This window comes from Lonchura striata, chromosome 1 (genome assembly GCF_046129695.1).
Source record: "Lonchura striata isolate bLonStr1 chromosome 1, bLonStr1.mat, whole genome shotgun sequence".
Lineage (NCBI taxonomy): Eukaryota > Metazoa > Chordata > Aves > Passeriformes > Estrildidae > Lonchura > Lonchura striata.
The window spans coordinates 142,998,311-143,014,748 of record NC_134603.1 but is presented as its reverse complement, the minus strand read 5'-3'; positions in this window follow the sequence as shown (position 1 = coordinate 143,014,748).

The window sequence follows — 16,438 nt, the reverse complement described above, 5'->3', positions numbered from 1 at the left end:
TTCTACACCGGTCGGTAATAAACAAAGCCAACAGAAACCAGCAGAAAAACTGAGCCAGGCCCATAGAAAGGTTTTGTAGAGATACTGTGGTGAGACTCAGGGAGTCCTGCAGTGATTTGGCTACATCCTTTCCATCCCCCATTAACTTAACTCAAAATGCAATTGCATGCTGTTTTAAGTAAAAGAAGAAACACTATTACACCAAGGCCACAGCAGGAAATAATCAGGGGGAACAGCAACATGGCAAAGAAAGAACATTTTATTTATGGAAATGAGCAGAAAAAGTAACACACCAGCTAGAAGCCAAATAGGTACCAGCAAAATGAAAAACAAGCAAAGAACACGAACTTGGATCACAACCAATTTTTAGGAATTCACATCACAGTCTATCTCCTTTAAGATCCCATGTACCAAAAATGGTTATGACATCCAGTGTTCTTTTTAAAAACTATCATCCTCAGAAAGAGAAGAGGAAAACAAAAGTGACTGTAAAATGAAATTTAGCACATCCCCACAGGCTAGATACAGCAAATGATGTAGGTGTACACAATGGGGCTTGAGTAGCCTTAACACTAAATGCTATTCTAAATTCTTTTTCCCTGGTCACTACCTAACCCAAGTGCAGCCAGAATTTCTTAAGGATTTATTTTTTCACAAAGCTCCCTCTGTTTCTACATATTCAAATTTTACTTCCTGCAAAGCTCTATCAATAATATCTGTAGAAGTAGATATTTAGCCATCTAAATTTCCTTTGGAGCATTGAATGAGGGTCTTCGCAAAGAAAGAAACTCTTATTTTCAAAAATTGTGGCAAATAATATTCTAACAAATAAAAAGGTGGTAATACTTAAAGTTATTAATTAGATAACCTAGGGTTTATTTCTTGCTGTGGATGTCCAGACTGACAAATACTGGTTATCTATATCACGGTCTCCCTAATGCTCTTGGGGCTGTACCTAGAAAAGTTTAGTGTGACCAAAGAACAACAACTAAGGGTGCATTAATAATACCAAGAAGGTGGAAGTAGAAACTGGGCTTAGACCAGTTTGGAATGTAAAGTCAAAGAAATTAGGCATGCCAGAAAATGTTATTGATGGTCCTTACAAGAGATGACCAAGTAACAAAAGTATTTGTCAATGACCTTAACTGTAAAATTTCCAAGAGCTACAATTCTGTGGTATCAGTACCCTGCCCTTTTCCCATTTCTCCTCAGGCATTCAGACAAACATTGCTGGATATGGTATTACTCACACAGATAACCATCCCTGCACAACCAGCGGGCTTCATGCATGAAGAAAAGTATTTGTTATTTCTTTTCCCCTACTTGCTGTTCATCAGCTCAAGTTCATGTCAGCAGGATGACTCACATGCTTCTGTTTAGCACGTGCTTAATGCTCAGCTGAGTGGGGCAGAGCCCACTCTGGCTGCAGGGATGGGAGAGCAGAGCACTCGTGCCCCACGGAGCAGCGCTGGTGCCACGGCACCAGCGATCGCTGAGCGCCGCTTCGTGCCATGGGCAGTGCTCGCCCAGATACACCACCCTTCCTAAGGTCACAGCAGGGTCAGGGAAGTATTTTTGCCTCAGAACTTGCTGACTTGTAAAAAAATGAAAGTTTCAGCAGAAGTGGATTTGTTTTCACATCACGTTTTGGTTTGTTTTCCAAATTAATGCTGGGGGAAAAAAAAAAAAGTTAAAATCTTAAAATCTTCTAAAAGGTGAAATAACCTTTCTCTATACAGTTTCTGTACAATGGACTAATGAGTAATTATTTTTCCCTGGATCAAAAAGAGATTTTTTAGGAAACATTTGAAGTAAGAAACAAACAAAAATTTGGAGGGAATAGCTGGAGAGATCATGTGAATCCAAACAGGCACTAGAAAACAATAGAGTGGAGTAGGCAAAAATCACAAAGTGTTTTTTCAACTTTTTCACCTTTTTTCAGCTTTTCATCTCACAAGATGGAGACCCCAAAAAGTTGGCTGAAGGAGACAGAGGAAGTAGCAGATATGACAAAACACTTCCTTTATTTCTTCTCGCACACCATGAGTACATTTGCAGAGATTTGCAGTATGACATGATAAGCCCCTAAAAATACACCAGAGCACATACCCCAGAAAGCAGCCCAGTACTGGAAGAAGAGGAAAAGTTGAAGTATTCAAGTACATTATTATTCCTTACAAAAGTGTTCACAGTTTAAAGAAAGAGTCAGGTTTATAACAGAATTTAGTTGGAAGCTTGCTGAAGGATACATGATTAAATTCTCCAGTGGGTTAGGGGAGATGGACTCCAGGAATGCCCAAAAATGCCCAGGAATGTCCAGGTCACTCCAGGTGTGACTCCTGGGAGCTCTCCCCATGCCCCACACATGGCTTCAGAGTGGCTCTGCGGGGGGAGCAGACACTTGCACAGCAAAATGGGCTTTCCCCATTAAACTATTTCTGATAATTATGGCATCTGACAAAAGCAGTTTAAAATCACTTGCTTCTTTCTACTTTAACATTTTCTGTGTGTTTTCCTTCAGATCATCATCTTTTACATCACCACAAAGGAGTAGCTTCCATACATTGCCCATTGACTAAATGACTGCTGCTACTTGTAGTCAATTTGATTTTAAATTAATCTCACATTAAAATCAAAATAAGGGATTATTTCAGTTTTTTTACTTGGAAGATGGAAGGAAGAGCAATGTGGGACTGTACCAGCTGCAGCTTTAGAGCTTTATTTGGAAGGCTACAAGGACACACTTTATTTCCTTAAGGATCTCAAAGGCCTGAACTAATTAGTACTTATTAGAAAACAAATTAGAAATGCATTTTATTTCTCCATATGGTGAAAGATGGAGCTACAGTAAAGGGATGGGATATCATAAGAGCTGAGATGTTGATTTACAATACATAATTTATTTGAATAATATTGCCTTTTGTTTTATGTCTATGAAGAGGTAACAACTTCCTTCCATGTAACCATTGTTTTGAGTTATTTGTCAAAAAATTGTTGGTATGTAACTCATCTGTGAACAATTAATTGCATATCTTTGATCATTACAATTCAAAATTATAGTGGCAAAAGTAATTTATATGCAGGTTACTCTAATTTTTTTTATTTGATAACATAGATACCACTATGCCCTTTTTTATGTGAGTGTGCTTGATTTTACTTTTTTCATTTTTGTCATCATAAATTCTTCAAACTTAACTTAAAACTGCTTGAACTAAAATTCCTGTGGAAGAGGACACAAGCGCTAACAGAATTAAGTAGAATTCACAGAAGTTCAGACCTTATTCTCACTGTTTTGTGAATGTTTCTCCCAAGATGTACTTCATGTATGTAGAAGGTAAACATGGTCAATGAGTAAACACAGTTACAGAAATCCAATTTTTAAACATTAATGAATACTCAGAGACAAAGTAGAACTGATCTCAGTAACTGTTGTCAGAGACACCTTATGGCAACCCTGTCATAACCTCATAAAAAATTCATCATTTCTGTTTGTAAAAGACAGGGATTTCCAGTATTTGAGGCTGGAAGGAAGAACTTGCTGTTCATTATGCCTTGAGTACATTAGAAATGGGAACCCTGATCCCTTTGCTGATCACTGAGTTGATCTCCTGACACTGTTCAGCACCAGAGGTGCCCTAACACCTGCAGAATGCCACTGCAGAGATGGCTCCTATCCTGTGCTCTTGGAGGTCAGAGCATCACAAATTCACAGCTCTTACCTCTCTTTCTTGATAGGACATCAACATAAAGCCATGGTTTTCAGCCCAAATCCTCACCTCTAGCTCTGGGATTAGTTCAAATATGGAAGGATGGTGTTGTCTCCATGCCCAAAGTCCAGGTCTTTAATTTCTGAGTAGACTGCAATTCAACAGGCTTTTATAGGAACTGTTCTAGTAACCTGCCACCCACATTTGTTGTGAACATCATGTGGTGAGGATGTCAGTATTGCCAGTGTGCTAGGTGTGCTGTCAACCCACCTACAGAACAGGGTTCTCTAGGAAAGAATGGGCAGAAATGCCAGATTTGTTCATCTCAAATGAATTCTCATATTTTTCTGCTCTAGGCAATTTCAAAAGAGAAAATTATGCACAGATAGAAGTAATTATGCCTATATGCATACTGTACATGTAATTGCACAAACAATGATTCCAAATATTCCTTTTAATTCCCCCTGCCTTATTCTAAATGGTCATCTTTAGATCCCAGCATATGGAGGGCACCTGCAGCCTAGTCCCATCAGTAAGACATCTAAATCCTTTGGAAACAACAACATACCCTTCATGCTACTGAATGTTCCAAGAAAAGGCGTTTTATATACCTACTACTAGAATAAAATACAAAAAAACCTATGTAAACATTAAAAATTGGAGGAATTTGTTTTATCCCTGGATTAATTTTTTTTCACTATTTGTTGATTCCAGCCAGAAACAATTTATTTTACTCCAGTGACAGGAAAAGGATAGGAGATCTGTTATCTCCCTTAAAATGTTTTTTGTCTAGAAGATGTTTCTAATTTGTATGATCTGTTTCTCCATCAATGTTATAGAACTACATGCTTAATTTATACAAACTGTAAGTATGCATGGATCATATATAGGTTTTCAAATTATGAAAGACTTGTTTTTCTCTGTTTATTTCCTTTCTTGACAGGACTGAGCTCACTTTTCAACCACCTCTTTTAACAGCACTTTGCTAATCTCTATGTAGTTTATAAACTCTTTTCTCTCTTCAAAAATGTTTTCTTCAGTATGTTCCACACTCTGAACTATATTTCAAAGTGCCACTTTAATCCTTTTTATCTTTCTGATAACTTAGGGGGTTGGTCATTACTTGGTTATTCTGGTCACATTTAACTGTTCTTCACTGAAATCTCAATAGAGAAAGAATGCTTTAGGCAAAACGAACTCTGAACTTTTGTGTCATCAAAATCTTAATGTAAGTATATTGAATACAGCCTGCACAGCTAAGCCTAAAATCATAAGAAACATATCACATCATAAAAATTGCCCAACGCAAAAGTGGATCATTTTGTGAAAAACAAATTTCATTTCTTGGTGTTATTTCTTACAGGTCCAGGTATTTACTGAATCTAAAAATTAAAAAAAAAAGTTTTGAAAATATTTATATAAAATAAAAGAATGGCAACACAAGGAAGATAACACCCAGAACTTTCTGCTACCTCCTATACAAAAAATAATGATTTTTGCTTTCCATAAGCTATTAAACAATTTTGCTTTCTACAATTACAAAACTAGCACATTTTCTTAATTTGAATACTTACAGGTCATGATGACACCATAAAAGCTAATGTGCATACTCTTTTTTAAATACCATTACAGCTCCAAGGAAATAGTGCTTATCATAAAATTGTTTTTAAACTAAAAAGATATATTAGCATGAGTTAAAATGTCCTTTTCTCTTTCATTCTTTTAATACTTTATATCTCAAGGATCAGAAGAAAACTGGTTGTTTTCTAAAATAGCCATTTCTGTCATAGGTGTTTTGTTATATACTTTTCATGTATGTCCCAACATCATTATTACATTAAATTATCATTTCTGAAAAGGATTTTGTCTTCTTCTCTTCATGTTCTGCATTAGTTATCAAACCTGCTGCTTCCTTCTTGGTACAGACCAATTTTTCACAGTTTAATACTCAAATTATTATCTTAAAATTCCTAAAATGCAGTTCCACTGTGGCTTAGCCACTTCTGCCACTTTTAAAATCACTACTTATTAATGTTAATCATGTTAGAATGCTGGGTTTTCTTAACTAGTATAAGAGCTTAAGTTTTTAATCTGAGTCGTTTTTCTCCTCACAAATTTCCAGAAAATTGCTAGGATTAAAATACCACAAAGATTTCCTTTCAACCCATGTGAGCCTGTAAACCAGGCTGCTGAGAAGAGAACCTTTTATCTCATTCAAAGGACATATGTGCAGACTGATGGAAAGCATGATCTGCATTACATGTGTGTTCACTCCAGCAAGACATTTGCACACCTCGCATGCTGTGGTTAACAAAAAAGTAAGAACTGAAGAAATCTGGTTACAAGCAGCTATTTCTTCATGCTGTATGTATCTAGCACTCATGTTTTATACACATTTTGAGTGTCAGCCTAGGTTAAATACATAAGGCTTTTAAGCTGCGCAGACACTGAAGGATAGTGAAAGCTGGGTTTCCATTCAGAAGAATAAAGGTGACCCTACAGAGGAAGCCAAGCCAATCTACTTCACTGTAATTGATTACTTGGGGGAAAGGAGATGGACAAATGAACCCTTCACCCTCAGTGCTCTCCAAGACAGGCAGTGTATCCAGCTGTGGTCACATTGGGACTGCAATAGATAAATGTGACTTCTTCTCTGGCAGTATGTCAGCCAGTTTAAGCAGCAGCCTGAAAGTTTGAGGAACGACTTAATTTTGCAGCCCGCATTTTGGAACTGAGTTGAGCACAAATGCAATAGCCCTGATATTTCTGATTCTTCATAAGATCTAAAGACATCATTTTCACAAGTCTGTATAACCATTAGTTGTCTTAAACAATGCATGTCTCAGTCCTTGCAATTCTGTTGCTATTATACTGCTCCACAATCTCTTTTCTGTAAGTCTTCAAGAAGGAAGATGAGGATACATAAACCATTTTGAAACTTCAATGTATCCTTCAACTTTTTTTTCAGGTCCATTTGTGTAAGGAGAATAGCACAGAGGCTGTTCTAGTCTCAGTGATTGGTGGTTTCTCCTTAGCAGTGGACAAAATCCTAGATGTCTGTTGTAATTTCTTAGATCAGTCAGTGGTGTTTGATATCCATGGCCCTTGGTTGTGATAAACAGCACAGCTTTTATGCTATCACTCACTTGAGTGATTTTGTTCTTTCCTCTCCAAACGTCAACTCCAGTTCCCACTGAACTCAACTGCGAAACTGCTTTAGGCTTCAACTAAAACAGGTTTGGGCCCCAGGAGATGAAAGAAAGTGATTTTGATCAATTGCTCATCTGCCCAAAGAACACTTTCACACAGGTTCTGCCAGGCTATACTTTAGTGCACCTCCTCTATGAGATGCTGAAAGAGATAATAACACAGTTTGGGCTGTTGTGCTTTCAAGATGCAGGTGACATGCTGCTCTATGCCTCATTTTCATCAAAACCAGATGGTGCAGCATCTTTGCTTGGCCTGTGCCTGGCAGAGATTGATACTTAGATAAGGGCAAGCTGACAGAAGCTTCATTTGGGCAAGGTGGAGGAGGGGCTATTGTGTAAGGGAAAATAGGCGTGATCTTACTTCTTTCCCACTTCCCATTTGAGAGGATTTTGACCTGGAGTACGTTTAGATTCCTACTGCTATTTGAAACTGCCAGTGGCTTTGAGGGCCCAAGACAGCTTTTCATATCTGCTTCAGTTAGACATCTATCACCTTTCTTCTTGGCTTTGGACAATGCCATCTCTAATCCATGCCTTTTTAAACTCCAGAGTTAATTATTGTGATGCGCTCTATATGGGGCTACAGATGAGGACCAACTGGAAACAATAGTGCGTGCTGAAACCAGCTGCTTGCCTGGCTGGCAGCAAGAACCACTGAGCACATACTAGATAGCTTCTCTGGCAAAAAAATCGGTTTTCCTCACCATCAAAGGAATGGTTCTCTCCCTACTGAAACTGGCTCCTACATCGAATTAGTGTTAAATGACCTGGGTCCTATCGTCTTGAAAAAACATTTCCTGCCAAGTGAAGTCTCAGAACAATTTCTGACAGTATAATGTTAGAGCTCTAGATTTAAACAAATAGGAGGCAGTGGCAAGGCTTTTAAAACAAACAGCTCTCAGCTTCAAAATTGGCTTCCCCAACTACTCCAACAGAGACCAAAATGTGTTAAGCTTGGCACAGTAAATGACCCTTCACTTTTCCCTAGCTTTGGATTATCACCACACTTATCACAATGGACTGGTTTGAGAATCCTGTAGTAATTGTCTCTGTATTCATGAGCTTTTTAACAACATCATTAATACTGCACTGGAGTTATGAACTCCTTATGAAATTATACTAAACTGGCACCAAGAGCTTGAACTTTGAATTCTTATTTTAGAGATTCCATCCATGACCCATTGCCCTTCAAAATGTGTGGTTCAGATAAGCTCTCTCAGGATTCAATATTTTTCTGACCTGCCTCTTGGGTCAGCAAAGTGATTTGGAAAGCTCAAGAGAGTAGCCTTATTTATTACATTTCAACACTTAGTTTTTCTAATTCTTGCAAAAACCAGGACCTACAGAAAGAAATTCTTAGGACATTAAAAAACTCCTCTCAAATTCCAGAAGACCTTTTTGTTTAGTCTTAAGATAGGAAAACCCTGTCATTTCTTATTGCAGCCAAATCATGCATTACAGGGAACAGCTTAAGCAGAATACCCCTGTCAGAAGTTTTACTACAATCTAGTACAGAATACTGAAACATTTTCTATTAGCCAAATATTGTTATCTATATCCATGTCAGATAATGCTATTCTCCATCAGCAGTGAAACTGCCAAAATGGTGTAAGATACTCAGGACTGAGCTATGATTTTATGAGACTAACAGTGGCAGGATCTGTTTTTTATGATAATAGACACAAGAATCTAATTCCCTCTTCCATTACTCCAGCTGACCAGTTCAGACATTGTTATCTGAATGCAACGTCTCTGTCTCAAATACTCTGAGTAAATGGGATTTAGATGTAATTTATAATTCTTGGAAGGAAAAATATTTCATTACTTCCTATATGGACTACATATGCCAGTAATAATTCAAATTCCTAAAGATATGAAGGTCCTTGGATGGAAAAAGTAGACATTTTGATTCCTCAGTCTCTGCTTTGCTTAATTGGATTTTACTGAGTATTTTAAATCGGCTGAGACTTTTGATCAACTGCACATTTGCCATCACTTCCAAGAGCCTTCACAACACTACAGACCTGAATATCTATCTGACAGACATATTTTTGAATCTACTAACAGTTCCTTACTAAGATATTTTCATCAAAAATGTAAAACCTTATAAAAAATTCAAATGTTTTGGTTCAGTTGAGGCCTTCAGTTAGAATAATGTCATCTCATGTCTACATGGCATGGTGTTGTTTTTATTTGGGGGCTTTTAATGCTACAGTGATAGTGATTTCAAAGGTTCTAGCTCCTTTTTCAGAGATAACTGCACTATTCTTGATTTTGATCTGTCACCACCTTGCCACAGTATGATATTCCAGGTTTCTTGTTTTGAGCAAATGTATTTTTTTTATCATTTCAGCTTGATAAAACAGAAGCCAATTTTGAACAATAAAGCATAAGTAATGTATTTCTATTTTTATATGTTTTCTTGGACATGATTGCAATTTATGAGAAAAACCACTATAATTATGAATGCAAATGATTTCACAGTTACTGCAACAGATTTTGTTTATATATGTTAAACTATGCTGAGAAAGAGACGGCTTTGATCTGGGAAACTCATTAATGTCTTTGCAAAACAGCAATCAGAACATGGTATACAGCAGCGATAGGGACTGTGGTTCACCAGGATGTGAGTCAAATGCCAGCTTTGAAATTCAGACACCCTCTTGTGTCAGTACACAAAGGTGGATCATAGGCAGCATAGTAGGATTTTTTAAATTAAATTGTTTTAAGAAGGTGTTTCTAGCCTGACAGAAATAATACTGTAATTTATTAAATCAATAGAGTTATGCTTTCTACCAAGTCAAGGCATAAGTTCCAGGGAGGACTGACAGCACATATCCATATCCTGTGAAATCAAAGAGGCTGGGGGTGCAAGCTTGAGCATTCAGCCCTTGATGTTTGCTCTGCATTCTCTTTCATAATGGCTTGGACTATTCTCTTTACATCGCTTCAACATGAGGCTTGGGTTCATCCTGAGGTTAGCTTCCACCAAGGAGCAGCATGGATGAGGCCATACTGTGTTTAGCTGTCTCCATCTGTCACCATCCTCCAACATTAACCCAGAAGACCTCGTACTCTCACATGCAACCCAAAATATTCACACAACACTCCGGGGCATGTGTATACTCTCCACTTCACACTTATTAAAATCCCACTCTTGAGGCTGTAAGGCGGTTTCCTCATTAGCAGCCTGGCCTGTGGACCCAGCCCTGACGACAAGTGCTGTTAACACCATGTCAACAGATGTCTGAGGAACACTATGGAGCCAGCCTGGGCCTCACGGAGACAGCAACCCTCCTGTCAGAGTGCAAGAGGAAAGCCCAGGAGGGGAGAGCCAGCCAGATGCCCCAAAGGAACCATCAGGGTATTGCACCATTCACAGGCCATACCAATAGCACCATATGAGTTCAAAAAAACAGTAGTTGCCCCAAGAGTATCCCAAAAGTCATTCTTTGCCTTCCCCTTACACAGCTCCGGATACCTATTCACACTTCAGTGCTTAACTCATTCACAGTTGGCCCAGGTGAGCTTAGAAGGATGTAGGTGGGCCTTACACAAAGCATAGGGAATATCTGTGAGTCATCCAGCAAATGGGCACAGCATGGGCACTGTGCTGGACAGGACTGAGACCTGGAAGAGGAAGCCAGGAGGTATTGGCATGAGAAGGGTCATTTACCACTGCCTTCAGTGTTTCCTCAGAACTCACCACCACACAGATGGCCTTCTACATATGCAGGCCCCTCTTGTCAAAAACGTGAGATTTGCTCCTCGATATGGTGGGGAGCAGATCAGCACAGCAACATTGGGTGGTGCCCCTCTGTCCGTCTCAAAAACACCCTCCTGCCTCCAGCATTTGAAGTAACAGACACTCTACCCACTCCCCCTGGCCAAAGAGCAAGATCTCACACTGTGGAATACTGAAATGCTTCCTAGACCTGTCAGCCAGAGCAGCTGAAAGCCTTGTGCACCCTGATTTTTACACAGAAATCTGGGCTATCACCTAGTAGATGGGGAAGGGGAATAGGAATAGGAATAGGAATAGGAATAGGAATAGGAATAGGAATAGGAATAGGAATAGGAATAGGAATAGGAATAGGAAGGTAATCCCCAATAGGAAGAGGAGGGATAATGGATCCTTTGTATGTCCTCACGCTCAAAACCCTCCTAGAAACCCTGCCTGGAGGTATCAGCATAGGGACTGGTCTCCAAAGTGGGCAGCTGAGCAACAAGTATGTAGGGTCACCCTCCACTTTGATTGTTTCCTTTCCATACCAAAAATATGTTGATCAAAAGTAGCCCTTCATTTTGGTTAATTCTCACATTAATAGTTTTCTATTTGCTGGACAGCATCAGTTTTTGCAAAGATGCAGTAATTGTCTGTGCAGCTACTAAAGCTGTGTCTATATTTGTTGACTGAATGGATTAGAGATTGTGCTCTGGCCTGATGGCAACTGACTCAGCCTCCTTTCTGCAGGACAGCTTCATCCAGACTTCCTCTGGGGAATGGTTCCTGAGCCTTGTTGACTCCCCTAGGCACTGCCTGCATTAACTAGGTTGCAGTGAATTAAACCACACTGAAATCATGATGACAATTATCAGCAGTGCTCAGGTCCACCCCACACCCTCATCAGTGTATCAATTTAACTATGGCCTGCTTAACTCTGAAATATGAACCTATTTCAAGTTGACATACGTAGAGATTAGAATGACTGCAAGTTACAGAGCAATCCTTGATTTATCCTTTAGACAAAGAAAGTTTTCTTTGGATTGGAAAACGTGTTAGCAACTGAACAAAATTAACCTAATCAGTTTTAATACATAGGAATTTGAGTTTGATGAAGACAATTTTCCATGGGGCATAGGCAAGCAGCAGAGTCTCAGAAACATTGACTTAGTTCAGTGAGTATTTCTTAGGTAAATCTTTTGATTAGTTGCCAAGAATTGTTTCTTTTCCATGTTTGCAATACCTTACTCTGCAAGGAGAGCCAGCTACGGCTAGCAGCATTCTCATCCTGAGGCAGTGGGTCAGTAGGTTAATGTCTTGGCTAAAGACCCTGAGTGTGTCTTGGCAGAGCAGCAGCCTGGGCCAGAACGCAGCCACAGACCATAATAGTGAGCTTCACTGCCCAACACTCCCCTTTCAGCTAGGGAGATATTACACTCAAATATCCCCAGCCTCTCCAAATACCTGTTGCTGCCTTTCTGCTGGGTTTTAGCATCCACATGCAATCTTGTCACTGTGTCTAGGGATTGTAAACTTTTAAGCTACTTTTTTTTTTTTTTTTTGAGCAGTCAATGCAGAAAATCTCATTTCATCTGCAAAAGTGTGGACCTTTGGAAAAATGAGCTCTCACATATCTCTCTGATATTCTTTAGCCACAAAGATTGCATTTAAAAGAAGAAATTGTTTATTACCACTGTCTCATCATGAACTTAATATTTTTTTCTTCAGGTACCACATTTGCATAATTAAGAACCATTTATACACTTTGGTTCTAAATTTTAATTCACCTTAAACTCTTCAAGATAATGTGTCTATACTTTACTTCAATGAAGCCTTGGAGAGGTCCTGAATATAAGAATGAATGAAAAATGTGTTATTTATTCACTGATTGCAACAGGATCATATATGCGTGCCACAAAATTATCTTGTAAGACAAAAATCAAGGCAGCAAATAAAAAATAAGCCCTTCCAATAAATCCAGTAATTTCTGGTCGTTCTCAAAAATGTTATTTCAATTAGATTCAGGGAGTGATACTGCACATGTCAAAAAATCAACTTCATTAATTTTCTCATGTTTCATCCAGATACTGTATTACAAAGGTCTGGAAGCCCTTTTCTAATTATGGGTAATTGGGTGAAAGAACATTTGAATTTATATTAACATGTGAACTTTCTGCATGAAGGACGCAGAGCTCTCCAGCAACGTGCTCAGTGTTGTACTAAGGAGCTGAAAAAACATCAGCTCCTATTTGGTGTTGAATGGCAACTCAGGTTACTCACTCTTTTATAAGATTGCACAGTATCTTGCAGGATTAATTTGAAGTGGGGTTCTTGGCCATTGGTCACAGCATGTTATTTTCTGCCTAGCTGAAATCATCTTCATTCCAGTCAATAAAACCCAAGCACCTTTTGGATTCACTACTTGTAATTGCCAAGCTGTTAAAGTGGGTTTTGACCTTTTTCTAGTCTATATGTGGTACCTGGTTTTTGTCTGTTTATTACTCATTAAGATCTTTGTGATGGAAGAATTTGCCCCAAAGGAGAAGAAAATAATTGAAGGTTTTATATGCTATGGCATGATGAACAAGCCATGAAGGAAATTTCAAAAACAACATAGCATATAAATGTCAGAGAGTTTGCATCTAAACACAAATCTCACTAGAATAAATCAAGGACTGTTACTAATCAGAGTCTGAAATGATCTTAAAGAACAAAGGTGTGTGTAAGACTTTAACTACAGGGATGAAAAAAGAGACTATGTCATGATTATAAATTCTGCAATGATGACAAAGAAGCTTCAGCGTGGTAAAGCCAACAGAGCAGTTGAAAACAAAAAAAGCAATGTCTCTGGACAGATTTAAAATAACATTGAATTTAATTTTTTTTTTCATAGCAAACAAGATGTTCTCTGGCAAAAGATATGAATCCTTTGTCAAGGCTGTCCAGATGGCCTTTGTGAATAAAATACTGCACACAGCAGTGACATACTTGTTGGACAGATAACTTACAGATTTGGAAACAGCCTGTTGGAGAGCTTCTTCATTAAACTAATAATGTTTCTGGTGATTTGGTTACAAGAAGCCAAAGGCCTAGTGACAGTTTCACAGAAAAGAAAGTTTTAGCTGCTATGACAACCTGAACAACTATGTTTCTCCTCATGACAACCTGTCTGAATTATATAAAGTCATGAACCCACAGTGAAAAATGGATTGCAGAAAGGTCTGTAAGAAATGTTAAACTATACCTGGAAGATGACAAAAAAAACCTAATACAATGATTCTGTTACCCTTTTCATGAAATAAGATTGAGAAGATTGTAAGTATGTTGAAAACTGCTTTGGTTATTGCTTTGATGCTTCTTTTACAAACTTTTTTTCCCCAACAAAGTAGGTAAAGCTCAAAACAGGAGTCCTGCAGTTGACTTTACTGGCAACAAAGTGGTCTCAACACAGTTAAAAAATAAAGTAGAAAAGAACAGGATGGAGAAAAAAGATTAACAAAACAAATTTATAAGAAAAGTGAGGTTTGAAAAAAAAAAGACAAACACAACAAATATCCAATAGATGTTAGGCCTTTTAAAATATAATTTTCTATTCTTTGTTCAGACTGACTTTTAATTTCTTTTTCTAATTGTATACCAGGGAGTTTGCCAATCCAATTTTCTAACACTCCCATTGGGTCTCTCTGATATCTCTCTACTGCCCCCTATAAATTCAGTTTTAAAAAATTTTCTGCATGTATTCTGTACCAAAAATGTCTTTCTATTTTGACTGTATCTTTCTGATAAAGTAACAAAACAAAAATTCCACATTGTGGTCGGATTTTTTTTCAAAAAAATTTTATGAAACATGGTATTTAACAGCAATGTTCCTACAAACATAGCAAGAAGGAGAAAATACTGAAAGAAACCAACATTCTGGAAATGAACCCCATAGATCAGACCAGTATATGTCTTGTTTTACACTTTCAAGCACTGATATGAAACAAAATTTACCCATGCAGAGCCTAAGAACTCCTTCTAGACCTCAGTCAAAATTCTTGCTCTGCAAGAACAATAGCATCAGATATATAAACTAAGTATATTCTATTTGTTTGAATAATACTCCTACCATTGTATGCAATCACCTGAATAAAGATCTGTGTGCTAGTGGTTGTTTCCACCTCCTGCAATGAAGCTAACTGACTGGAGGTAATCCACTGCCTAAGAGTTAATCCCTCTGAATACGATTCCCTGAATTTCTAGTTAATCCACTATAGCCTACAAATGGGTTCTCCATTGCATGTTTAACATCAAAGTCTGCCAATGTAAATGTTTCCTAGTTAATAAATAACCCAAACAAGCATTTAGCTGAAAAGCCATTTAACATCAGCTGCAATAAGTGACAAAGAAAATTATGATAGAGAGCATCTCTGGAAGAAGATGAGAGAGGGCAGAGAAAGGGATCCTGATCTGTAATGAGCGCAGTTCTACTGCTTGTTTACTGTGACTGCTGCACTGTAGCTAAAGGGGGTGCATGACAACCATGCAGTGTTGCTGTGACAGCTTTCATTCCCCTGATAACATTGCACCCTTCCTACTATTATTCTATCAGATGAGGCAGGTATAAGTAGTGCACCTAATTCTCAATAATATGATATAATCACATGGACCTTTACGGATGAATAGATTATATGAGCAAGACGCTAATTTTGCAGACAAAAATAGAAGAAGACAAATACAAATGTACATCTAACACTATTTTTTACCTACTTAATGATTATAAACCTTCAGTCTGGCAAAACCTTACTTTGAAAGAACTGCTATTTTTGTTTTTTTTTTTGCAGCAGTTATCTTAGTGTAAACATAGACACTGATATACCCATTATGCAAGCAAATGGAAACAACTGAAGCTGATAAAAACAAGTTTATAATCTAAGGGTCCATTATCATCATACAGGGCCTGCTTTTCTCCTTTGATGTCAGTGGGATTTTGTCATTGCCACCAATGGAAATATAGTCAGATATTTAGTCCATATGGAGAATTTGCTATGTATTACTTTCTTAATCACAGAAACAGCTACTTCAAAACCCCTTGAGTTGATCAGGCATTATTATTAAAAACATAACTGTAAATCATATGCTGTATATGCTGTCTACTTCCTATTTCAGATAAAAGCAGATTACTCTGAGAATATACAAATATTACTGAAGAAAGAAAAAAAAAAGAGGAGTGGGACAATTTGGAGGAACATGGTGACTGTGTCTAGATTTTGGCAGCTATAGCAATGCAAGCAATAGAGGAATTAGGCTGTGGAGAGACCTGATGAGCTTGTTGTCAAATTGAAAATGGGAGTATAATGATATGTGAGATAATTTGCCTTTGACACAAATGAAAACATTGGACTTCTGATGATCAGATAATCAGCTAATAAAGCCTGGGGCTGTGCTAATTTTTTGGAGTGGAATGTGTTTAGACAGGATGATGGACATTGATAAGGCATTTATGTCATGGCACAGTTGTGATTCCAAAGAGTTTGGTAAGATATTTGTGAAATTAATCTGACCCTAACAATGTAGTCAGTGTGGAGATGATGTAAAAGCAAATGAATCTGATCTTTAACCAATGGAGTCTAGGATATGAGTGTATATTGCAACACATGGGCATATGCGAATTTAAATAATGTACAATTCAGATGGCTCAGTCTATGAAAATAAATGTATTTGCAGTGGTTCTTTGGAAAAGGCTAATATGTGCAGTGAAAGAAGAAGGATCATTTAGATGTGTGTGGCTGTGCGTGGAAAAGAGGTGTAACGTGAGA